The sequence below is a fragment of the Drosophila miranda genome (genome assembly GCF_003369915.1).
Source record: "Drosophila miranda strain MSH22 chromosome Y unlocalized genomic scaffold, D.miranda_PacBio2.1 Contig_Y1_pilon, whole genome shotgun sequence".
Classification (NCBI taxonomy): Eukaryota; Metazoa; Arthropoda; class Insecta; order Diptera; family Drosophilidae; genus Drosophila; species Drosophila miranda.
The window spans coordinates 31,299,465-31,325,518 of NW_022881603.1; the positions used below are offsets into that span (position 1 = coordinate 31,299,465).

Sequence of the window (26,054 nt, forward strand, 5' to 3'; positions counted from 1 at the left end):
CCCATAACTTTTTGCGATCATACTAAGGAGATAGAATTCTTCATAATACCAGCCTTGAAACAAAATGTGTATTTAGGAATTGATTTCTGGACAGAATTCGGTCTGGTAGCAAGGCTTTTAACGGATAGACCTGTGGTACAAGAATTAGACGTAGGAAATGAAACCAAGACTTCGGAATCACCGCCAGTACATGATCTAGGCAAAGACCAAAAGGTTAGACTAAAATCCGTGATTCATTCGTTTCCTTCGTTTGAAAGGGAAAGATTAGGACGTACGAAAGCTATCCAACACACAATCGAAATGGTACCCGATAGACCAGTTAAACAACGCCATTGAACGATTTCACCCGCGAAGGAAAAGTTAATGTTTGACGAAGTGGAGAAAATGCTGGCCTTAGACGTGATCGAGGAATCGAATAGTTCCTGGAGTAGCAATTGCGTTTTAGTTAGGAAGGTACGAAAAACCGATTATGTTTAGATTCCCGAGAAATTAATAAGAACACTCGCAAAGAAGCCTACCCTTTTCCACACATTGATGGCATTCTTAGTAGATTACCACCAGCCAAATACATAACTGGACTTGACATGAACCACGCATACTGGCAGATTCCTTTGGAAGAAAAATCTCGGCACTATACAGCTTTTACCATTCCCAATAGGCCGCTTTACCAGTAGAAGGTAATGCCGTTTGGCTTAACTAATGACGCTCAGACGTTGTGCCGACTTATGGATCAGGTGATACCTGCACACCTCAGGAATCGGGTTTTTGTCTATTTGGACGATTTACTGGTGCTCTCAGATGACTTCGATTCACACTTGGGGCTGTTACAAGAGGTAGCGATGCATTTGCGTAAGGCAAATCTCACGATTAATATAGCCAAGTCAAACTTTTGTATACGGGAGATTAAATATCTGGGGTTAATAATAGGTTATGGTCAGTTAAAGACAGATCCGGGGAAAATAAAATCCATAATGGAGTTCCCGATCCCAAAAACCGTGAAACAGATAAGGAGATTTCTAGGACTTTCTGGATGGTACAGACTCTTTGTCGATAACTATGCCACCGTCAGCTATCCCTTAACGGAACTACTAAAAAAGCATCAACCACTTAAGTGGAACGCATCAGCCGAAGAAGCTTTCAATAAACTCAAATCCTGCTTAACATCTGCTCCAATCCTAGCCACCCCCGATTTTAAGAAACCCTTTTTGTTAATATGTGACGCAAGCACTTTTGGCTTGGGCTGCGTACTAGCTCAATTAAACGAGGAAGGGATAGAGTTACCTATAGCTTTTATGTCCGAGAAACTTTCCAAGGCGCAACGAAACTATTCGGTCACCGAACTCGAGTGCTTGGCAGTGATTAAAGGAATAAAGAAGTTTAGAGCTTACGTAGAAGGACAGGATTTCCAAGTTATAACGGACCATGCGTCCCTACAATGGCTTATGAGGCAAAAAGATTTGTCAGGTCGCTTGGCCCGCTGGGCTATAAAATTACAGGGATTTAATTTTCAAATATCACATCGTAAAGGGTCCGAAAACGTAGTGGCCGACGCGTTGTCACGCCAAGATGAGCCCGAGGTACGAGAGTTGAACGGCAACGGACCCATAGTCGACCTTACTTCTACAGAGTTTAAATCGAAAGAATACATGGATCTAATAGAACACATAAGGCTTAATCAACTTAAGTTACCCGATTTGAAGGTTGACGATAATTTGGTGTATAAAAGAACCGAACCATCCTCAGGGGACGCGATAGCAGATAAACAAACTTGGAAACTTTGGATTCCATCTTGTCTTACCAGCGATATAATTTCCAGGGCTCATGACCCCCCAGACGCTTCCCACAGTGGTATTGAGAAAACCGTTGAAAAAGTGAAAAGGTACTTGTTTTGGCCAAAAATGGTTACACAAATACGAGCCTATGTATCACAATGCGACGTTTGTCGCCAGACCAAAAGTGCTAATGTCGTCTTAAGACCACCAATGGGTAAGCCAATGAATTCAGAAAGACCTTTTCAAAAGCTTTATCTGGATTTGTTGGGCCCGTATCCGCGTTCCAAGCAAGGGAATATTGGTATCTTAATAATCGTAGATCACAACACCAAATTTCATTTCTTATGTCCGCTCAAGAAGTTTACCTCAAGTAAGGTGTGTGACTGCCTAGAAAATATGGTATTTAGTACTTTCGGGGTCCCTGAGACTATACTCACCGATAATGGTTCGCAATTTGTCTCTGGGAATTTCAAGTCATTTCTTACCAGATTCGGGGTAAGTCACCGTTGCACTGCAATATACTCACCGCAAGCCAATGCCAGTGAACGGTTAAACCGATCCGTGTTAGCGGCTATAAGAGCGTACGTCGGCAAAGATCATAATAATTTGGACAACAAGTTACCTGAAATTAGTGCGGCGTTACGAGCCAATATCCATAGAAGCACAGGGTATTCGCCGTATTTTCTGGCATTTGGGCAGAATATGATTCTTAACGGAAAGGATTATGAACTACTCAGATGACTAAATCTCCTATCGGATGACACCAGAGTCGAATATCCAGATGTAGTACAAGTATGTCCACATGCCGCTCGGCAAAAGGTAGCTGAATCACACGAGCAGAATGCGAGGACATACAACTTACGTAGCCGGGTCCGTCAACTTCAAGTTGGAGACGTCGTGTATGCCCGGAATTTTTGTCAGAGCAACGCTTTAAAAAAGTTCAGCGCTAAACTGGCGCCTGTGTTTATATCAGCCAAGGTTATTCGCCGAGTGGGGACAATGTATTACCTATTAGCTAGCGAAGATAAGAAAAACTAAGGAGTCTATCACTTCAAAGATATCCAGCTTAAACCTTAGTAAATGGCCTTCTTCAGTTTAAGTCTCATTGTAAGAACAATTACGTCTTCAACTGTGGTGTAGGGGCCGAATTTAGGGAAAGAGTATGGAACATCACGGATAAGCACAGTTTTCTTTTGGTAATGCTTAAAAGTGCAGATACATAGTAACTCCGAAAGTGGATCGTAAGCTGCAAGCTTTCCGAAAAAGCGCGCAGCGCACGCATTTAAGCGAAAGACGTCACGTTTACCTTGACCCAAGAGAGTAGCGTAGCGTAGGGAGAGCATAGATTAAAAGCTTGACCAAAATTTCGCTCAATTGGGCGAAAGATCATCCGATTATGCAGTTAAAGTTCCTAAGATCATCCGATTATGCAGTTAAAGTTTCCAAATATCATCCGATCTTCGAGCTTTTGGTTCGGTACCGCTTAGCTGAATTTTGCAGAAGTTGGGCTGGAGTTATTGACTGAGAATCGATTGATTAAAGCGGACGTGTTTACTCGGGAATAAATAAATATATATATATATATATATATATATATTTGGCCAACGAACAGTTCTGGCATCTACGCCATACCTCTTGAGTTGAGTTTCAATTAAGACCGAGAATCAGGAGATTAACCCAGGAAAGCAGTGTAAAGAAAAACCTAGCTGGTATGTCCGTGATTAGTTTGGAAAGTGTTCGTGGTAATATATATATATAAGAATTTGTGTTATAGGACGGCGGCCCGTAGCCACGGAACTGCTCGTGCGATCATCAGTTGCAGAGGAGTGCATATACGGTGTGGTCTACGAGAGTTGTGAGGCGGATCGAAAAGAGAAGTAGTGAACCCGCGGGAAAACACCGAGCAGCGAGACCTGCAGCTTGGCGTTGTCTGTCGAAAGCCTCAACCACCGTGTAGATGCACGGCGAAAACCAAGAGGCGCCTCCGGAACTTTATTTTTGGCGTCATTGATGCCACCCGTTATCGAGCCTCCAATGAAAGTGTAGTCCGCAGACCGACGTCGAATCGGATCGGCGACCTGAAGTCAAGCTAAGGAGCTAATGTACCCCATCGTCAACTGATTTAGCTGCGCCAGCGACACCCAATAATGAACTCGAATTGATTGCATTATTGTTGGATTCTTCCGGAGGCGCAGTCCTACTCAGCCTGGCTGACATGTCTCTCGACCACGTCAATAGAGGATCGTAGTTACTCGTTGATGTAACACATGCCCCTTTTTCCTCTAGATTTCATGTGCCAGGCTAAAACCATTCTCTTTCGTCACACGATGTATACAGTTTTATAGTTAGTTATGTAACCCAGCCAACATAATGGTTTTTGGAAACTAATGGGTATGGGAGCAACATTAATTTTTCTTGAGATTACAAAGCAGTACACTCTTGTACGCTCACGTGCATATATACTCGTATTAAATATCTTTTCTTTTCCTTAGAAGTATACACCAACGTCATCATTGAGCTCAACGATCACGGATGGAATAAACGGTACTAGCCTACCAAAAGCGCTGTGAGTTTGTAAATAAGAACAAGTACATATATGCACTGAGCTGGGAAGTAACCTGCGTGTTACATATATTTTTCTATTGATATCACCTTTATATATCCGTAACCATAATGTATTGGTACCTCTCACCCCTTTAGAATCTGTTACCCATATATGATGGTCATTTTTATACCCGATACTCAAAATGAGTATTGGGGTATATTAGATTTGTGGTAAAAGTGGATGTGTGTAACGTCCAGAAGGAATCGTTTCCGAACCCATAAAGTATATATATTCTTGATCAGGATCAATAGCCGAGTCGATTGAGCCATGTCTGTCTGTCCGTCTGTCCGTCTGTCCGTCCCCTTCAGCGCCTAGTGATCAAAGACTATAAGAGCTAGAGCAACGATGTTTTTGATCCAGACTTCTGTGATATGTCACTGCTACAAAAATATTTCAAAACTTCGCCCCGCCCACTTCCGCCCCCACAAAGGACGAAAATCTGTGGCATCCACAATTTTAAAGATATGAGAAAACCAAAAACGTAGAATTGTAGAGAATGACCATATCTTTAAGATTGCGGAATCTGAATTGGATCGTATTATTATTATAGCCAGCATCAAGAAAACAATTTCATTTTTTCTCGCCCTGTCTCTCTCTAACACACACGTAGCATAGGCGGCTTTGCTTAGAGTAAAACATTAGCGCCTAGATCTCAGAGACTATAAAAGCTAGAGCAACCAAATTTGGTATCCACACTCCTTATATATCGGACCGAGACGAGTTTTTTTTTTAAATTTCGCCACACCCCCTTCCGCCACCGGAAAGGACGAAAATCTGGGGATATTCAAAAATCTCAGAGACTATTAAAGCTAGAGTAACCAAATTTGGTATCCGCACTCCTGTTAGATCTCACTATAAAACGTGTATCTCAAAATTTTGCCCCACCCCCTTCCGCCCACACAAAGAACGAAAATCTGTTGCATCCACAATATTGCACATTCGAGAAAACTAAAAACGCAAAATCATAGATAATGACCATATCTATCAGATTGCTGAGTCTGGATCAGATCAGATCATTTTTATAGCCAATAGGAACAAATCAATTTGCAGTGGCTACGCAGCGCCCGACGTCACGCTCAGACTGATTTTCTGTCTCTCTCGCACGCACTCTTTGTCGTGTCGTTTAATATTAGCGGCGTCTGCCGGAGGAGAGCCATACTGACTTAGTATCGGGTATAACCGTAGAGTTGCGGTGTCCGCAGCAACTCACAACGTTCCCCCTCGTTTAAAGTCGCCTTGTGTGGCGATATCTGCAAAATGTACCGCTGTGTACGCGTTTCCCATCCCGATACGCACGTGCAGTGCATCCTATGGCGCAAAGACCCGAAGGAGGAGATTCAGGTGTTCAAGTTGGAGACTGTTACTTACGGAACCAAACCTGCCGCTTTCTTAGCAATTCGTGCTATGCATCAATTGGCAAATGATGAAGAGTTGCGTTTTCCGCTTGGAGCTGATGTTGTTCGAAGAGATTTCTATGTCGATGATCTCATATCTGGAGGGGACAGCATTGATTCTGTCATCAAGATTCGTCAGCAGGTAAAGGAGCTACTTTCGAAAGGATGTTTTCCCATACGTAAATGGTGTTCCAATGAACCCGCTGCTTTGGAAGGCGTATCGGAGGCGGATCGCGAAAAGTTCCTTACCTTTCATGACGGGACTTAAGTAACCAAGGCGCTTGGTCTAGTTTGGGATCCCACCACGGACAATCTTCTGTTTACCTTCGCTCACGTCGGAACCGCTGCAGGACCAATATCGAAGCGTTCGGTCCTGTCTACACTAGCTAGGTTCTACGATCCTCTAGGGCTCATCTCTCCCATCATCACAAAAGCTAAAATATTTATGCAGTCGCTATGGAACGAAAGCCTAAAGTTGAATTGGGACGAAAGCCTGCCCCAGGATCTACATACGACTTGGATTGAGCTGACTTCGCAGTTGTCGATGGTTAAAAACTTTAAGTTTCCACGTTACGTGCTTCGGCAGCAAGCCAGATTAGAAATGCACGCGTTTTGTGATGCGAGCCAAGCAGCATATGGCGCCTGTGTATACATGCGTTCGGAAGCTCTTGGCATTGTGCAAAGTCATCTGTTATGCTCTAAATCCAGAGTCGCGCCCTTGAAAAGTATGACTATCCCCAAGCTTGAGCTATCCGCTGCCCTCGTATTAGCCGAACTAGTGTCCACCATAGTTAAGGGATTATCAGCTCCATGCCAAATACATTGCTGGTCGGATTCGTCCATAGCCCTTGCCTGGATTCGTGAATCACCATTGAATTTTAATATATTTGTTTCTAATCGAGTTCAGCGAATTCAGGAGCTCACCGCTGGAATGACTTGGCATCACGTGCCCACAAAGTTGAATCCTGCCGACATCATATCACGTGGATCCACGCCCGCTGAACTAATGGATAGCAGCCTTTGGATCTCTGCACCACCATTCTTGCGTCTTGATAGCTCAGAGTGGCCTGCAGGCTTGCAATTGCCGACCGATGTACCAGAACGTCGTCATGCAGCATTGGTTGTTTCAAACGAAAGGGATGTATCGTACGATTGCAAATTTCAAAACTCATTCGGATCCATGCAGCTCGTCTTTGCTTACATATATCGATTCTACATTCTCAAGGACAAAGGCATAGCGCGGTCGAAGGGTCAACTTACCGTAATCGACATCAAAAATTGTACGCATTTGCTCATAAGGGCAATACAGCAGCAACAATTTTCGGAAGAGATAAGGGCCCTAGGGCAAACAGGCCCTACCTGTACCTAAAAGCACGATGGCCTCACTGAATCCATTTCTGGATAGCTTTGGATTGCTGCGTGTTGGAGGCCGCCTCCAAAATGCCGAATTGGACTACGACGCGAAGCACCCGATCCTGCTTCCTAAGGGACATCCTGTCACTGTCTCTATTATTATCTTCTTTCACGAAAGGTTTCTCCACGCAGGAGCTCAAGGATTGCTCGGACTGCTTCGGCAAAAATTCTGGCCTACTGGTGGACGCAAATATGTTGCGGGAATCATTCGCAAATGTGTTAGATGCTTTCGTTTGAAACCAGTGCTGAGGGAACATATCATGGGAAACTTGCCTGCGGATCGCGTAAGGACTAATCCAGCATTCCTCACAACGGGCGTTGATTTTTGCGGACCCTTTTATCACAAGTCGGAAGTCAGAAGCAGGCCTCCTATCAAATGTTACATCGCTGTCTTCGTATGCTTTAGCACCAAAGCAACTCATTTGGAAGTCGTTCGGGATCTATCTACAGAATCCTTTCTGGCAGCATTAAGGCGTTTTATAAGTCTACGTCCCAAACCTCGAATCATCTGGTCAGACAACGCTACAAATTTTGTAGGAGCAAAAACTGAGCTTTTGGAGCTTCGGCAAATGTTCCTCAGCGATCATCATACGTCGGCTGTGTCACATCTCTGCGTTTCTAGTGGAATCGATTGGAAATTCATCCCCCCTCGCTCACCTCATTTTGGGGGTTTGTGGGAGGCGGCTGTTAAAGCAGCTAAATATCATTTTCATCGCATCGTCGGGACCTACATTTTTACTCTTGATGAAATTCAGACCTTGGCTTGCGAAATCTCTGCTTTGTTAAATTCCCGTCCGCTTTATGCAATTACAGAAAGTCCCGATGATCTAGATGTGCTCACGCCAAACCACTTTCTCATTGGAGCCCCGAAAGCGGCATTCGACAAGCCAGATGTGGCGCATCTCCGGGTCAACCTACTTAGTCGATGGCAGCGACTGTGTCAAATGAAGCAGCCGTTTTGAAGAAAATGGAGCACGGCGTATCTTTCGATTCTTCAGGAGCGCTCAAGCTAGGAGCGCTCGTCATGATCAAGGAGGAAACGCTGCCACCATTAAAGTGGCCGCTTGGCCGCATTGAGAGCGTCATCCCAGGAAAAGATGGAACCATCAGAGTAGCCGTCATCCGCACTCAAAGAGGCCTTTTCAAGAGGGCCGTTGGAAAAATAGCGGTTCTGCCCCTTCAGGATGGATCTGTTGAAAGCCTTTGCCTTCCAACGGGGGGTGAATGTTCGGAGCAGAACCCAGCCGATTAGCTGCTTGCCAAATAGCACCTAATTCTTGGCCCTCAGACGCTTATTTTGCTTGTTACTTATGTCTATGTCACTCATTTGTTTGTTAAAGCTTTGCGCGTGCTTGCCCTGCTAAACGCTCTCTGCCAGCTCGCTCTTCGCTATCTCCGCTTTGCGTCTGCCTACCGACGTCAGCCGAGCGAAGCTGCGCTTAGCGATCGGAGCGGCAATGTAAAGGGAAGGCAAGCCACACTTGCAATTTGGATGTCACGCATTAAAGAACATATCGTAATTTTATTTCTGCGCCGAGTTTTATTTAATTCGAAATAATTAGTCGGCCGATTGGGGATAAAAAACATTATCTCCACAGATACGAGAAAACCAAAAACGCAGAATCGTAGAGAATGACCATATCTTTTAGAATGCAGAAACTGAATTGGATCGTATTATTATTATAGCCAGCATCAAGAAAACAATTTCATTTATTCTCGCCCTGTCTCTCTCTAACACACAGGTAGCATAGGCGGCTTTGCTTAGAGTAAAACAGTAGCGCCTAGATCTCAGAGACTATAAAAGCTAGAGCAACCAAATTTGGTATCCACACTTCTAATATATCGGACCGAGACGAGTTTGTTTCAAAATTTCGCCACACCCCCTTCCGCCCCCGCAAAGGATGAAAATCTGGGGATATTCTTAAATCTCAGAGACTAGTAAGGCTAGAGTAATCAAATTAAATATCCGCACTTCTGTTAGATCTCACTATAAAACGTATATCTCAAAATTTCGACCCACCCCCTTCCGCCCCCACAAAGGACGAAAATCTATTGCATCCACAATATTGCAGATTCGAGAAAACTAAAAACGCAGAATCATAGAGAATGACCATATCTATCCGGTTGCTGAATCTGGATCAGAGCGGATCATTTTTATAGCCAAAAGCAAGAAATCAATTTGCAGTGGCTACGCAGCGCCCGACGTCACGCTCAGACTGATTTTCTGTCTCTCTCGCACGCACTCTTTGTCGTGTCGTTTAATATTAGCTGCGTCTGCCGGAGGAGAGCCATACTGACTAAGTATCGGGTATAACTGTAGAGTTGCGGTGTCCGCAGCAACTCACAACGTTCCCCCTCGTTATACCCGATACTCAAAATGAGTATTGGGGTATATTATATTTGTGGTAAAAGTGGATGTGTGTAACGTCCAGAAGGAATCGTTTCCGACCCCATAAAGTATATATATTCTTGATCAGCATCAATAGCCGAGTCGATTGAGCCCTGTCTGTCTGTCTGTCTGTCCGTCTGTCCGTCTGTCCGTCTGTCCGTCCGTCCGTCTGTCCGTCCTCTTCAGCGCCTAGTGCTCAAAGACTATAAGAGCTAGAGCAACGATGTTTTGGATCCAGACTTCTGTGATATGTCACTGCTACAAAAATATTTCAAAACTTCGCCCCGCCCACTTCCGCCCCCACAAAGGACGAAAATCTGTGGCATCCACAATTTTAAAGATATGAGAAAACCAAAAACGTAGAATTGTAGAGAATGACCATATCTTTAAGACTGCGGAATCTGAATTGGATCGTGTTATTATTATAGCCAGCGTCAAGAAAACAATTTCATTTTTTCTCGCCCTGTCTCTCTCTAACACACACGTAGCATAGGCGGCTTTGCTTAGAGTAAAACATTAGCGCCTAGATCTCAGAGACTATAAAAGCTAGAGCAACCAAATTTGGTATCCACACTCCTTATATATCGGACCGAGACGAGTTTTTTTTTTAAATTTCGCCACACCCCCTTCCGCCCCCGCAAAGGACGAAAATCTGGGGATATTCAAAAATCTCAGAGACTATTAAAGCTAGAGTAACCAAATTTGGTATCCGCACTCCTGTTAGATCTCACTATAAAACTCAAAATTTCGCCCCACCCCCTTCCGCCCACACAAAGGACGAAAATCTGTTGCATCCACAATATTGCACATTCGAGAAAACTAAAAACGCAGAATCATAGATAACGACCATATCTATCAGATTGCTGAATCTGGATCAGATCAGATCATTTTTATAGCCAATAGGAACAAATCAATTTGCAGTGGCTACGCAGCGCCCGACGTCACGCTCAGACTGATTTTCTGTCTTTCTCGCACGCACTCTTTGTCGTGTCGTTCAATATTAGCGGCGTCTGCCGGAGGAGAGCCATACTGACTAAGTATCGGGTATAACTGTAGAGTTGCGGTGTGCGCAGCAACTCACAACGTTCCCCCTCGTTTTTTTTTATTAATTGCTTTTTACAACAGCTTTTGCCAGTGCCTTCAAAGAGGGGGAGTCCGAGTGCGTGCTGCTGTGTCGTGTGAGCTGATTGTTTCATTACTAATAGGGTGGATCGGATCCGATCGGACAGAGACAAAGCGCCCAAAAAAAACCAAACCACAGAATACCAACGAGGAGATACTTGAGACCAGAAATGGACCTGAATTGATTTGCAGCTAGAATTGGGTCAACAATTTGCAACTGTTGGGATGCCGGAATTTCACTGGGAATTGGAATGGGAATCGAGAGACCATTGAGACTGCTGCGAGTTCTTGAGATTTTCCAAATATTTCACAACTTTTTGTAAATTTATTCAATTGAAAAGTTTACCATAATATGCCTGTATTGGTTTAGATATCGTAGACACGCTTCTTCGGCATCTTGCCTCGTCTGCTGATCCCGAATTTGTCAGGCCCATAATTTAGGCATTTTTACGAGCAACGACAACAATCGCCCAAAGACCAAGTCCGAAAGACCAATGCCAGCCAGAAATTAAACCAAAATAAACTTGAAAATAGAAGTCTCCTTGATCAGCAGATCAGAGTCTGTGCTGGAGCTGGAGCTGGCTGATTCGCTGCTTAACTATGTGCCTGCCACAAGGCAACAAGCTGCCGCAACAAAAAAGAACCAACGAAAATACCACGAGAACCAGAGGACATGCGAAATTTTTATTTATTGCTGACAATTGCACAAAAGTTCGGCCCCGTCCCCCGTCTGTCCGTCTTCGATCAGTATTTTTATGGTCATTAAAATTGGGCCAAAATATTTTGACCGAGCTCTGGGTTTCAGCTTGTTTCTGGTTTTTGTGTGTGCCTGCATAGCGATTCTAGAGCACGACTCCAACGGAGAGACGACGGCCCGGGGGCAAGAGCTTGAGCTGGATTGGATTGGTGGAGTTGCAACATTCTGCTGGCCTGCTGGCAGATTGAACTGATTAGGCCAAAGCCAAAGCGGCGTCTAATTAATGATCCATGCTAATTAAATGTAAGCGCAACAAAGTCGCCTTAGTCGCAGTGGTGGCCGTGCAACACGTGAGCCATGTAGCGCGGGAGAGAGTGCACCTATGAGAGAGATATATCCCAAATCTGGGGCAAATCTCGGGAGTTCTCTATCAAACAGTTGCTCAATTCGGGAAGGTGGAAATGCAAATTCTCAGCGACTCACCGACTCGGTCTTGATGTTGAGGGTCAGCACATGCGACGAGCTGTTCGACGAGGCCGATGGCGGGGAGCCGGGCGCCACCGCACAGCCGCTGCAGGGCGATTGGGCGGCTGCTGTGTCATGCATCAATGGCGATCGACTGCGGCTGGCAAGCGGACTGGCCTCCCGCAGCGGACTCGCACCAGTGCCGCTCCCGACACCGATGCCGATGCCCATGCCGATGCCCATCTGGGAGTAAGGCGATCCGGGCGACTTGTTGGCATTTGTGGAGCAGTTCGATGGCACTACGGCGGCGGTGGTTGTGCAGCTGGTGTGGGTGCTGGCGGCAGAGGCGGAGGCGGAGGCAGAGCTGGAGGAGGATGAGCTCGAGGAGCACGACGATGATGAGGAGGATGAGCTGCTGCTGTTGTTCTTTTTGCTATTGCTACTGCTATTGTTGTTGTTGTTGTTGTTGCTTCCAGTGCAAATCAGTGACTGAATTTTGGTATTGTTGTTGCTGTTATTGTTGCTGTTGTTGTTGTTGTTGGTAGTACTATTGTTGTTGTTAACACTTTCCCCAGTAGCTGGCATCAAGCTGCCATCGCAAAACTCCCGTTTCACAATATTGTTTGCATTGCTGATGCTGCCGCTGCCGCTGCTGCTGCTGCTGCTGCCACCGCCGCTGGTGCTTGAGTTGACACTGCCACCACTGCCAATGCCACTGCCACTGCCACCAGGAGTGGCACCGATTGCCGCCTCGCACGGCAACACCGTACCCAGCATCTTGTATAGCGTCGTTGTGTACTGTGACGTTGTCGATTCGGCGGCGCCGGCAGAGTCCTCGCAGCCCTCGGCCATGTCACTGCTGCACCGCTCGCATCATGGGCGCCACGCCTGCAACAACAAGAAAGTGTCACACGACATAAAAGATGGGGCATAAGCATAAACGTAAAGGTTCTTCTAGACAGAAAGCACACACATATCCCATGGACTACGCCTATCTGCCGCCTGACTGTACCCGTTGCTCCTTCAATACATACAACGACATAATTCATTCAATTGTAATAGATTGCAATTTGAGAGCACTACCCCGCCACTCTGCTGCCTCCTTCCCCTGGCGCATCTCTCCTGTTGTGCCCTTCATAATTTAGAATTTACATTTATCGGGTGGGGGGGGGGGGGGGGGGATGGATGTGGGGGCAGTCTGCACAGTCGTAATCGAACATTTTACACCTACTCTGCATTATAATTTATACGCCGGGCGGCACAACTGGCAAAAGAAGGAGTCGGCTGTTGTATGGTGGCCGGTGGGCTGTCTGGCTGTCTGTCAAGAAAGTTTTCCTTATGTACAAGAAGAACCAGAAGGAAATGAGCAGGGAGAGCATTTATACATGGAAAGCTTTGTCCAGACTGGAAAATAATCGAGAGAAGATAAAGACTAGCAGAAGGAGTAATGTTTTCGGCACAGAGATAGGCACGAGCCAAAAGCTTGAGCAATCGGCTTTAAAGATTTCTGCCCAACTCAAAAATGCAATGCAAAATCATCTCTCGGCTCGAACACATTCCATTAACTATCAGCTCTATTACCTTCCAAAGGCAGAGCTGGAGCCCAGGGAAGAACCGGTTCTAAGCCCAGCCCGAAGGTGCCTAAATTGTGCCAACAATTCGGAGCCAAAGGGCTCCTAGAATACCTGCACGGACTGCAAAGAATCCCCTGTAATCCCGTCTTCCAACTCCCATCTCCCATCTGGCATCTGGAAACAAAGGACACATCAATGGCCATGCCTTGACATTACACACAGAAGCCAGCCCGAAAATTGGGCCTCCACGTGTGTTTTTGTGTTTTTGTGTTTCCGTGCCGACGAGATGGGATTGGAAAGGAAAAGTCCTGGCTGTGTCTTCGGCTCTCCGTTGCATTGTCTGCAGGTCTGCACAAAACGGGCGTTGATTTTAATGCATAATGCATATGGGCTCTGGCTTATTGCCTGCTCTCGGCTCCTCTCCTGTCAGGAGCCAGGGCCAGCAGGGCATACGCAGTACTGTTACTGAGATCCTGTCTGCAGTTGTAATAATGCAAGCCACTGCATTCGGAACTGAGTTGGACTCGGATTCGGACTTGGACTCAGGGTCCTAGTCCACGGATTCGCACTCTCTGTTTGTGGGTGGGGTGGTGGCAGTGGGTGGCTTTGCATGTGTCGACGACGACGCTGGCCAGCCGGCAGCAGTCAACGAACTCACTTTTCCGGCCACACTGCCGCAGAGCCATCGCCGTAATGAGCCGAGAAGCATTCGGGGTGGCGGGCGAGGAATGTCAGGACTGTGCCTTGAAAGTTAGAATCTTGCACTACTCGTACATGCAATGCCAATGTCTGAGGCAGAGGCAGAGTCACAGGCAGAGTCGTGGCCAAAGCCAGAGGCAAATCCAAGCTATGCTTCGTGTTGTGGATTTTGGCCAGGAAGCAGCAGGCCGAATGCCGGGCAGGAGGAGGGTGGGGGGGAGTGTTATAATTAATTTTGTACGTTGCATGCAAATGTCTGGCCATGGCTGGTTCTGGGCTCTTCCGTCCACCATGTGGCATATGAATAAGCAGGAAGAACAATTCATGAAAACAGCAAAGAGGCAACCCCCCAAACACAGGGCTCCCGTCAATGCAACAAACAAAATTATTTCAAGTATGCGTCAACAACAAATGCCAAGCCCACGTGTGGCAGCAGGAGAACGACACGGCTTAGAGACGCTTCCAAAAGACAGCTGCCGTTGCCGCTGCTGCTGCAACATGTTGTGAAAGTTTAGACGGGGGGCCACATGGGCACACGGCAAATTGCAGCGACAAAATGTGCAACCAAATTAAGTACAATTTGCGAATATTAAAAGTCTGGCAAAATTGCACAGGCACAGGCACTGGCAGCAGCACCATTTTGTCGCTTCCTGCGCTTGCAGCAGCATCGACCATGAAATCGAATCAATTACTAGGAAACTAGTAGAATTTCATGTAGCACACTAAATAGCACGATTAATTATCGCCAGGCCGGCGACTATAATTCAAATCAAGCTCGCTTCATTTCCAGTGCAGCGTGCCCCATCCGCACACACGCACACACACTGCAGCAGAACACACTGCAAACCGGTCTAATTATACTCATTTTCTTGGTGGCTGCAACATGTGGCACCACTGCCAGACCGCTGCCGGGCTATAAATTGCAATTTCCATGCAACTTTCTACTGGCCAGCGCGCCACAGAGAAGCGATCGCAAAAATTTATCATTCAAAGTCGCCTCGGATCGCCGTGGATCCACGCCTGGGATCGTCCCAGAGATCGAGTTGCATGGCAGGCGTTTTGTCTTCGACAGCAATTCGTTGGCAATATTCAAATTAATAAAATCATCAATAATTTTTGCCTGGCATGGCCTGGGCAAACATGTAGAACATGTTGCTGCTACCGCTGCTACCGCTGCTGCCGCTACCGCTGCTGCTGTTGCAACTTGTTGTAATTAATAGTCAAAATAAATTGTAGCACACTTGCCATCATTTAGAGTTAGGAGAGCCAAATGTGGCACAAAGCAATTTTTGATTAGAAACCAGTGCCCCGGCCACCGTCCGGACACCAAACAACTTCATTTTTATGGCCAACTCTTTGGCTATTACATTTTTCCTTTGATCTGTAATTAGCGCAAAATGCATATTAAATAGCCAAACGACACAAAAACCGAATCTCCCGAGTGCCGCACAGCTGTGCCGTGGAGGAAGTGAACGGCGCAGAGCTGTGTGTGTGTGGCGGTGGCAGTGGCAGAGACAGAGACAGTGGGCCAAGGCCCGTTTTTCGGCTACTTTGGCAAAGCAAAAATAATCAATAATGCGGGTGGCAGCGGGGCAGAGTAGCCCCTGGAACATTAAGTCATTGAGTTGAAATTATTTATGCAACATTTATTACGCACACAAACACAAACACAAACACAAACCCCCCCCAAGCGAAGCAGGAACTGCTTACAGGACCTAGACGAGATTGGCGCAATCCTGGACGACCTACTCTACCAGATGAACGAGAAGGGCCAGAGGTCGATCAACATGGCCATCAAGAAGATGGTAGCACGCATGAAGGAGTTGCAAGTGGAAGTCAAATCCCATCTGCAGGCGCCAGAGGATAAAAGAGCAGCGCCAGGAGGATGCCAGTGCCATGATCACACTGCAGGCCCAACTGGCCCCCTACCCAGGATGACCAAGCCCAGTGCGACTAAGGCGACGCAAACGGCATCAGGAGCCCACAAGAGCGAGGCAACACCCCGTACTGGGGAGAAGAGCGCGCGCGGAAGGCCCAGGCAAGGACACCAAGCTGACGCCACTCGACAAGAGGAAACCAAGATGCAGTGCGGCAAGGCGGAAGACACCAACCCTACGCAGAAGTGGAGTGAGGTGAGAGGCAGGCGTGCGAAACGCAAGCAGACAGGCCGACCAGACGCAGTGCTGGTCAAATGCACCGAGGAGGCATCATACGCCGACATCCTCAAACTGGTGAAGGCAGCACCAACACTCCAGAGCCTCAAAAACAAGGTTCAGGGCATCAGGAAGACAGCCTCGGGCGAGCTGCTTCTAAGGATGCAACAATCCTCAGACCCCGCCACCCAGGAGCTGCAGATGGCCATCCAGGCAGCGCTTGGGGACAAGGCAGCCGTGAAGGCCATGCAGGAGACAGTCGCGGTTGAGGTACTCAACATAGACGAGCTCACGACAGGCGACGAGGTATGTGAGGCCATAGCTGCAGCGATCGACGGCGACTTAACACAAGGAGCTGTGCCGTACATGCGGAAAGCATATGGCGCAACGCAGGTAGCTACGCTGAACCTTCAGCCCGCACTCGCAAAGAAGCTCCTGGAGCTCGGAAAAGTTCAAATTGGCTGCAGCCAGGTGCAGATCCAAGCGGCCTGTGTCAAGAAATGCATGCTACAAATGTGGTGGGGAGGGGCACAAGCACAACCAGTGCAACAACCCGCCAATGTGCATACTATGCGCTGGCAAGCCAGGAGACGTCCGCTCAGCAGCCCACTCGGCCCTCAGTCGCAGCTGCCCTGAGTATAAGAAGGCACTAGCAAAACTGGTTGATGGTTAAGCTCCTGCAGCTCAACCTAAACCACTGCCGAGCTGCTCAGGATCTGTTGGCGCAAACAGTCCTGGAGCAGAAGATCGACATAGCGCTACTCAGCGAGCCGTACGGCAAAAAACACGAAGGAGTCTGGCAGCAAAGCTCAGACGGAGGAGCAGCAATCTGGAGCTGTGGCCCACAACCAGGCCAGCTTACCCACAGAGCATCCAGAGTGGGATATGTGAGAGCTAAGCACAGCGGGACTTTTGTCTACAGCTGCTACATAGCACCAAGGTTCACGCAGCAGGAGTATGAGGCGATCATCAGCAACATCGCTAACGACGCACGAGGCAAATCGCCGGTCCTGATAGCGGGCGACTTTAACGCCTGGGCCACGACTTGGGGCAGCGCCAAGCACCCACCCCGTGGGACATCGCTCCTGGACGAGTTTGCAAGCCTGAACGTCTGTCTCCTCAACACAGGAACCACACCAACGTTCAGCAAAGCAGGGCGGGAGTCTATTATAGACCTCACCTTTGCAAGCCCAGAGCTCGCACGCCACGCGAAGTGGCAAGTGCTGAGTGCTTACACCCATAGTGACCACTTAGCCGTAATGACGGAAACCTTTGCACCCAGGAACACAACAAGGATACAGCGGGCGCTCCAGGCCGGGTACAAGGAGGAAAGCCTGAGCAGAGCCGCGCTCCTCTCGGCAGCAGAAAACCTAAGCGCCGCCGGGGATGCTGAAGCATCCGCGCTTGCCGTTTACAGGACCGTCAAAGCGGCCTGTTATGCAGCCATGAAAAAAAGAAAGATCGGAGGAAGCAGGCACCGGCCAGTACCGTGGTTGAATGAGCACATTGCCAAGGCCAGGAGGGAGTGCTGCGCAGCTCGGCGTGCCTACCAGCGAGCAAGAGGCTCCGCCCAATTTGGCAGAAATGGCGCGGCATTCAAGGCCAAAAGAAAAGAGCTGAAGGAGGCCATCAGAAGCAGCAGACTCAAATGCTTCAAGGAGCTCTGCGATGCGGCCGATGCGGAACCTTTTGGGGGAGCATACAAACTAGTCATGGGGAGATTAAACAGACAGCCTATGCCCAAGGATCCGGTGCATATGAGAAAGATAGTCGGCACCCTATTCCCTGGACAACCACCCTTACAAGAGGAAGCTAGGCTAGAAGGAGCTAGCCTGAGGGACACCACCACCATCATCACTGCCAGAGAAGTACTGGAGGCCACGGGTAAGCTGAAGATCGGGAAAGCGGCAGGTCCAGATGGAGTCCCTAATGCAGCACTAAAATGCATAATTAGAGCCCATCCGGAAGCATTCGCCACAATGTACACCCAGTGCCTAGCGGAGCGGACAGTCCCACGAGCATGGAAACGGCAAAGGCTGGTTCTGATACCCAAGCCAGGCAAAGAGCTCAACGACCCATCGTCATACCGGCCGCTGTGCATGCTGGATACCATGGGCAAGATTTTCGAGAGGATGGTATGTAACCGACTGGAGGCGGAACTGGCTGAGCGTCGCGGACTTTCCGACCTCCAATTCGGGTTCCGCAAGCAGAGGAGCACCACTGACGCCATCGAGATGGTGACAAACCTTGCCAGGGAAGCCATGGCAGGAACGCGATGGGCTGGAGGCGACAAAAAGTACTGCCTAGTATGTACACTAGACGTACGAAACGCCTTCAACTCTGCCAGCTGGAAGAGCATCCTAGAGGCCCTGACCAGGAGGGGTATATCTGAGCAAATCACACGGACCCTGCGAAGCTATTTCACGGACCGCGTCCTGATCTACGACACGGAAGAAGGAGCAGAACATCACCAAATCACCGGAGGCGTCCCACAGGGCTCGGTCCTAGGGCCGATACTGTGGAACGTGATGTATGACGATATCCTGCGGCTTACATTACCGGAAGGGTGCACCCTGGTGGGCTTCGCCGACGACATAGCACTGGTGACAGTGTCGAAACACGTAAGAGACGTAGAGGAGAAAACCAACGTAGCAGTCGGGATGATAGTGGCCTGGCTCGCAGCCAACGGGCTAGCATTGGCGGAGAAGAAGACGGAGGCTGTGCTAATGAGCAGCAGAAAAAAGGTCGAGCAGGCATGCGTGAGAGTCGGTAGCATGATCATCAGGACCAAGCCTGCGCTAAAGTACCTAGGGGTAATGATGGACCAGAGGCTGAACTTCAAGGCCCACCTGGAATACGCCAGCGCAAAAGCGACTGCAGCAACGGCGGCCATAAGCAGGATGATGGCCAATACAGGGGGACCAAGGCAGCGTAGCAGGCAGCTCATCGCTGGGGTGGTCACCTCCATAATCTTATATGGATCAGCAGTGTGGGCACCAGCAATGATGGTTTCCACATACAGCAGAGACTGCAGAAGCGCATACCGACGCTGTGCCCTGAGGGTTACATGCTGCTTCCGGACGGTGTCTGAAGACGCCGCACTTATTGTGGCAGGCATGGTCCCACTGGATCTCCTGGCAGCTGAGCGGCAGAGCGGAGTGGAGGTAGCCAGCGAGCGGCGAGAGCGCACTATAGCCCAGTGGCAACGGCGCTGGGACCAAGCGGCAAAAGGGAGGTGGACCAGACGTCTCCTTCCCCAGCTTAGCCCATGGCTGCGAAGAAGGCACGGCCAAATGGACCATAATTTTTGCCAACTGCTGACGGGGCATGGCTGCTTCAAGCAGTACCTGCATCGCTTTAGGCATGCTGACGACCCGTATTGCAGCTGCTGCGGGCCTGGAGTCGACGAGGATGCAGAGCACTTCTTCTTTGTATGCCCACGCTTCTCGCAAGAACGAACGAGGCTAGGGGAGACGCTTGCAGAAGTGAGTGTGGACACCCTCACCGACCAGATGCTAGCCGATGAGCAATCTTGGAACGCGGTGGCCTACATGGCAGCAAGCGTGATCAAGGAGCTGCGCAGGCTGAAGCGAAGCCGGACAAACTAAGCCAGAAGGATGACCCCACAGCCCGCACCGCGAAGTAATGCCTAGCGGCAGTCCCGTGGGAGCGGACCCCCCCCCCTCCCCCACCCCCTTCCCAGCCATAATTGTTATTTTATAAATATAAATTGTTTTCCCAATAAAAAAAAAAAAAAAAAAAAAAAACACACCACAGCACAGCACACAGCACAGCACACTCTGCCGTGTTTGAAAACTTTTGCAAGTTGGTTGTGGCATTGTTTTAGGGTTGTTTCTGCTGCCTCCAGACTCCTGCGCTGCCCCATCTGCTTCCCCTTCTGCTGGGGGTGGTGTGCTGCAGAACGTGCAATTTTCTTAAAAATAACACACGATTGCACACGAAAGTACAATAGCTGATATATTATGGACAGACCAAGGGTTAGGCCAGAGATAGAGAAAGGGAGTTGGGTGGGTGCCGGAGAGAGGGCAGACGCCCGTATACCCGTACGCACAGAACTTTTAAGTTCTCGAGGTGCAGAGGTTCTCAACTACTTACCACGATTCCAGGGCCGCCCCCGATGGCACACAGAAGGACTGTCTTCAAGAAACGAAGCCTTTGATACACTTACAGATCGATCCAGCGATGGCATTTGCTCTACCGATCCGATCTTGGCAGTTTGGCAGCTTCGAAACAGAGAGACTGGTCCCAAGACGTCAGTTTCTGCACTGCCAAAACCAGATATACCCTCCCGAAAGGGTATAATGAGTTCTCGGAAGGCACTCAGCCAGTGCAGGGCTCGTCCCTGGTCCCACCGAAGCCCTGTCCGTCCGCGAACAATGAGGCACTTGCAGTCCGGTCAGCGGACTATGGCCAACAGTCTTTTATGCTATTTGATTACTCGACTACTCACGTACGGCAGCCGGTTACGACCATTCAGTCGTGTGTATGTATGTTTTCCACTCAAATCATTAAAAATATAATAATAATAATGAAATTTGCGTGATTCAAGCAGAGCACGCACTAGGCGATGCCAATAACAAAAACAACAACAACAACAATTGCCATTGGCATGCCAGGGACAACAACAATAAACATGTGCAACCAAACGCCCCCAGAGGATGAGAGCAAAGCGAAAAAATAAACCGGAAAGGAAGTCAAAGTCATGCCCACAGTCTGGAGCTGAAAAATCAACCCTCGCATAGCGTGAGTCCTGCGACCAACACACACACACACACACACACACACACTCACAAGTCGACGGAATTGTCGAAGATGCTGAGGGACGCCCGTTATCTCAACAAGGAGATGAAAGAGTTGGCGCAGAACGTGGTGAGGATGCAAAAGTCCGCGCTTCACAGCTTCGACGCAAAGTTTCAGAGGAAGGAGAGGGTGGAGCGGCGTGATCAGGAGACGCAGTGCTCCCCTCAACACGATGAGCCGAAAAGGAAGCTGGACAAGCCGACGAGGAGCTCGCCGAAGCGGAGAAACAATATGAGTGGCCATCCCACGTTGCAGTCCCACGAAAAACCGGCAAGGAAGCCCGAATCAGCTGCACCTACCGAAGGTGAATGGGAGAAGGTGAAGAGCAGAGCGCACGCACGGAAGCCAAGGCCCCGTCCGGATGTTATTATCATCGAGCCAAAAGGGGAAATGACTTACGCGGAGATCCTTAACCTCGTCACCCGCAACCAGAGCGAGAAGATGAAGAAGGTCGGCGAGAGTGTGAGCAGAGTGAAGCGAACAGCCAAAGGTGCTCTTCTATTGGAGCTCAAAGACGCCTCGAAGGAGACCGCGCAGCTGCTTCGCGAGGACATAGGCACTGTCCTAGGAGGCAAGGCGGAGGCGCGAGCACTCACCCAGCAGACGAGGCTAGAGATGCTCGACTTGGATGAGATGGCTACCTCGGAGGACGTGAGGAAGGCCTTCAGCGAGCAAATGGGGATTACACTCGATGTGGACGCCATTAAGAGTTTGCGCCCAGGCTTTGGTGGTACCCAGCGGGCTATTATTTGCCTGCCGGCGACCCTTGCGACGATGGCGCTATCCGTTGGTAAGGTTAAAGTGGCATGGTCCGTCTGCCGCATACGGGAGCGAAATCTGCCGTTAAAACGCTTCAGGTGCCTTGAGATCGGCCACGTTGCACTTAATTGCAAAAGCTCTGTAGACAGAAGCGGGTGGTGCTTCCGCTGTGGGTCTGAGGAGCACAAGATAAGCGACTGCCACAATGAGGCAAAATGCTTCCTTTGTGTCGGAAAGGGCAAGCCAGAAGCAGCAGCTCGGACGCCATATACAAGAGACACGCACTGCTTGAGGCCTTCGCTGCGTTGGACGTAGCATTGTTGAATCAGGGGACCGCGAATACCTTCAACAGGGGTGGCTCTGGGTCAGTCATCGACCTTACATTCGCCTCTAGCAGCCTTTCCCCTCTGTCCACCTGGCGCCTGGGGAACCACTATACGGCCAGCGACCACGAGGCAGTGGTGTTCTCGATAGGCGCAGAAGGTGGTTGCAGACTGACCAGGGCAACGCAGACAAGCCGGAGAGCAGCCTACAATCCCGAATCAATGCGGATTCCAAGGTTCTTGGAGGCGCTGAGGAATATGGAGGTCGGAGGCTCAGCTCAACAAATGGTCAACCAGCTTCTGGAGTCCCTACTGCTCGCATGCGATGCCAGTATGAGTCGCAAGAGGCCATTCAAGGGTAAGCAATCGCCGACCTATTGTTGGAATGACGAGATCCAGGAGGCCAGACGCACTTGCCTGTCAGCTAGAAGGCGATATCAACGGGCTCGCAGAAGGAGTGGCACTAGCTGGCCAAGGCTACAGGCGGAGTACTGTGGGGCCCTATGGAAAAGCCCTAAAGAACGCCATCAAGGAAAGCAAGAGGGAGTGCTTCCTGCAGCTTTGCGACTCAGCCGAGAAGGATCCGTGGGGACGTGCCTACAAGACGGTAATGAAGCGAATTCATGGCAGCAACGCGGGGTCGCCGTCTGACCCAGACCAGTTGCGGACGATTGTTGAGGCATTGTTCCCATCCGGGGCTCACGGTCTTGCCATCAGTGCCGTCGCACACCAGCCTGCATACTCGGTCGAACCGGTCACGGAGGACGAAATCGTCGCCCTGGCCCAAAGCTTAAAGGCCAAGAAGGCTCCAGGCCCTGACGGAATCCCCAACCGTGCGGTAAAACTGGCGATGGCATACAACCCGCACGAGTTTGCTAAGGCATTCACGCAGTGCCTGCGGGAAGGACTATTTCCGCCGCAGTGGAAGTTGCAACACCTGGTGCTCTTGCCAAAGCCAGGAAAGCCGCCGGACGATCCCTCCTCGTTTCGACCGATTTGCTTAATCGACTCGCTGGGGAAGACTCTGGAACAGATAATCCGTAGAAGACTAGACAACGCCGTCGAGGATGCTGGGGGACTTTCACCAAACCAATACGGCTTCAGGAGTGGGAGGTCAACGGTGGACGCCATAGGCAGGGTAGTTGACATAGCCTCCAAGGCAGTGGAGGGAACTCGATGGAAGGGCGGCAAGAAGGAATACTGCCTGATTGTCACCCTAGACATCAGGAACGCCTTCAATACGGTGAAGTGGGAGTGCATCCTGGACTCACTTAACTGGCGCGGTGTACCCCAATACCTTCAGGCAATCGTAAGGAGCTACTTCGAGGGGAGACTGCTGGAGTATAATACGGAGGCCGGCGCGCAGACTCACGGCATAACGGCAGGCGTTCCCCAAGGATCAGTGATAGGTCCCCTATTATGGAACATTGCCTACGATGGAGTTATGGGATTAGCTCTTCCAGGCGGATGTCAGCTAACCTGCTACGCAGATGATGTCGCCCTGACGGTGGTGGCCAAGCACCTGGACGTCGTCGAAGCAAATTGTGACACCGCAATCCAGCTGATTGCAGACTGGCTCCGCTCTGCGGGACTAGAGATAGCCGCTCATAAAACCGAGGCAGTATTGGTGAGCACCCGTTCGACTGTGGAGACCGCTCACATCAGGGTTGGCGACCAGAGACTATCGTCGAAACGAGCCATTCGGTATCTGGGCGTGATGATCGACACCAGGCTCAGTTTCCGTGAACACCTAAGCTACGTCCAGGAGAAAGCGGCAAACACGAGTCGGGCGCTGTTCCGAATACTGCTGAACACCCGTGGCCCGAAGCAGGAAAGGAGGATTCTGATGACCAGTGTAGTCCGCTCAGCCATGACCTACGCAGCAGACGTATGGGCAGATGGAATTAAAGTTGCCAGCTACGCTAGGGGCGTAAAAGCCACTCATCGCCTCTGCGCGCTCCGGATCTGCTGCGGCTTTCGGGCCATATCCGACGACGCTGCCCTAGTCCTGGCGGCTGTCCTTCCAATTGACCTTCTGGTGCTTGAGGAGAGGGCCGTGGCCGAAGCCATCCGGGCCGTCGCGGCAAGGAGAGACGCGCGCAAGCAGGCCCGTGAAGGAAGCCTCAGAGCATAGCAAAGCCGCTGGGACGGCTCTGATAAAGGACGGTGGACACACCGCCTGATTCCGGATGTCCGATATTGGATCGGCAGGCGACACGGTGTGGTCAATTTCCATTCCACACAGCTTCGGAGCGGACACGGCTGCTTCAGCCATTACCTTTAGAGGTTCGGCCACGAGGACTCGCCGAACTGCTCGTGGTGCGGCGACGCCACTGAAGACGCTGAGCACATCATTTTTCAATGTGGGCGCTTCTCACTTATTAGGGAGGAGTTGTGGCGAGCCGCTGGCGGGCAGCTCACGCCAAACAACCTGATCGAGGCGATTGTGGAAGACCCCATGGTATGGTCGGCCTGGAGCAACTTTGCAGCCGGCGCCATGAAGGAGCTGCGTAGGTGCGAGCGCCGAAGGAACGAGAGTGGCTAGGAGGAACCATGGTCCCTGCGAAGCAATGCTTTGCGGCCGTCCCGCAGAAACCCGGAACTTCCTGCCGGTCTCTCCAACTCAATACAGCTCCCTGTCTAGCTTTAGTTAAGTCCCAGGCTTATAAAATTTAATAAAATTAAGAGTTAATACAGAAAAAAAAAAAAAAAACACTCACAGACATTGTGATGACGGAGAAGGCACGCCCGGATGCCATCATCATAGCGGCGAAAGACCCGAGCAGCTACGCAGAGATTCTGCGAAAGGTAAAAGGAGACGAGAAGCTACAAGGGCTAGGAGAGGCGGTGGCAAGAATCCGCCGCACCCAAAAGGGGGAACTCCTGCTCCAGCTCAGCAAATCAGGAGAGGAAACCTCTTCCTTTCAGAGTCTGGTCGGCGAGTCGCTAGGGGACGCAGCAGAGGTCCGCGCCCTCCAACAGCGAGTCATCGTTGAATGCAGCGACTTGGACGAGGTGACCACCAAGGAGGAGATAAGGGACGCCCTCATGTCCCAGGTCCAGTTGGCAAACGTGGCACTGGACGACATATCAATGAGGAGAGGGTACGGACAGACGCAGATTGCAACTGTCCGACTTCCGACAGAGGACGCCCGCAGGGCACTCAAAATAGGAGGACTGAAGGTCGGCTGGGTAAGAGGCAGACTTAGGGAAAGGGTCAGCGTCACCAAATGCTTCCGCTGCATGGAGCTCGGCCACATGGCCCGACAGTGTAGGAGCGATGTAGATCGTTCTAAGCTGTGCCGGAGATGCGGGAAGGAGGACCACCTTGCAAAAGACTGCGACAAGGACCCCCAGTGCATGTTCTGCAAGGGAAAGAAGGAAGATTGGAGGCATATCGCAGGAAGCGGCAGGTGCCCCCTCTTTAGACAGGCACTTGCAAAGATGATAGGATGAGGTGCATGCAGCTGAACCTTAACCACTGCGAGGCGGCACAGGCACTACTGAGCCAAGACGCCAGGGAGAGGAAACCGGACGAGGTCATCGTATGCGAACCATACAAACCGGTGCCAGGCAGCGGTTGGGCACAAAGTAAGTGCAGGAAGGCCGCGATTTGGGGCGTCGAGACCCCGCCGCTCGATGTGGATTCGTCAAAGGAGGGCTTTGTAAGAGCTAGACTCAAGGGTGTAACTTTCTACAGTTGTTACGCACCGCCGAGTTGGGACCTGTCGCGTTTCCAAACTATGTTGGAACACATTGCGGAAGACACTCGTGCGAGGACACCCTTCGTCATCGCAGGGGACTTTAATGCGTGGACCGTCGAATGGGGCAGCAAAGAGACCAACGCAAGAGGGTACTGCCTACTGGA

At 49.9% G+C, this 26,054-nt stretch overlaps 1 pseudogene; it reads right to left on the reverse strand.

The window, feature by feature from the left end:
- LOC117189341 overlaps positions 1 to 26,054 on the reverse strand; it is a 195,119-nt pseudogene that overhangs the window by 106,955 nt on the left and 62,110 nt on the right.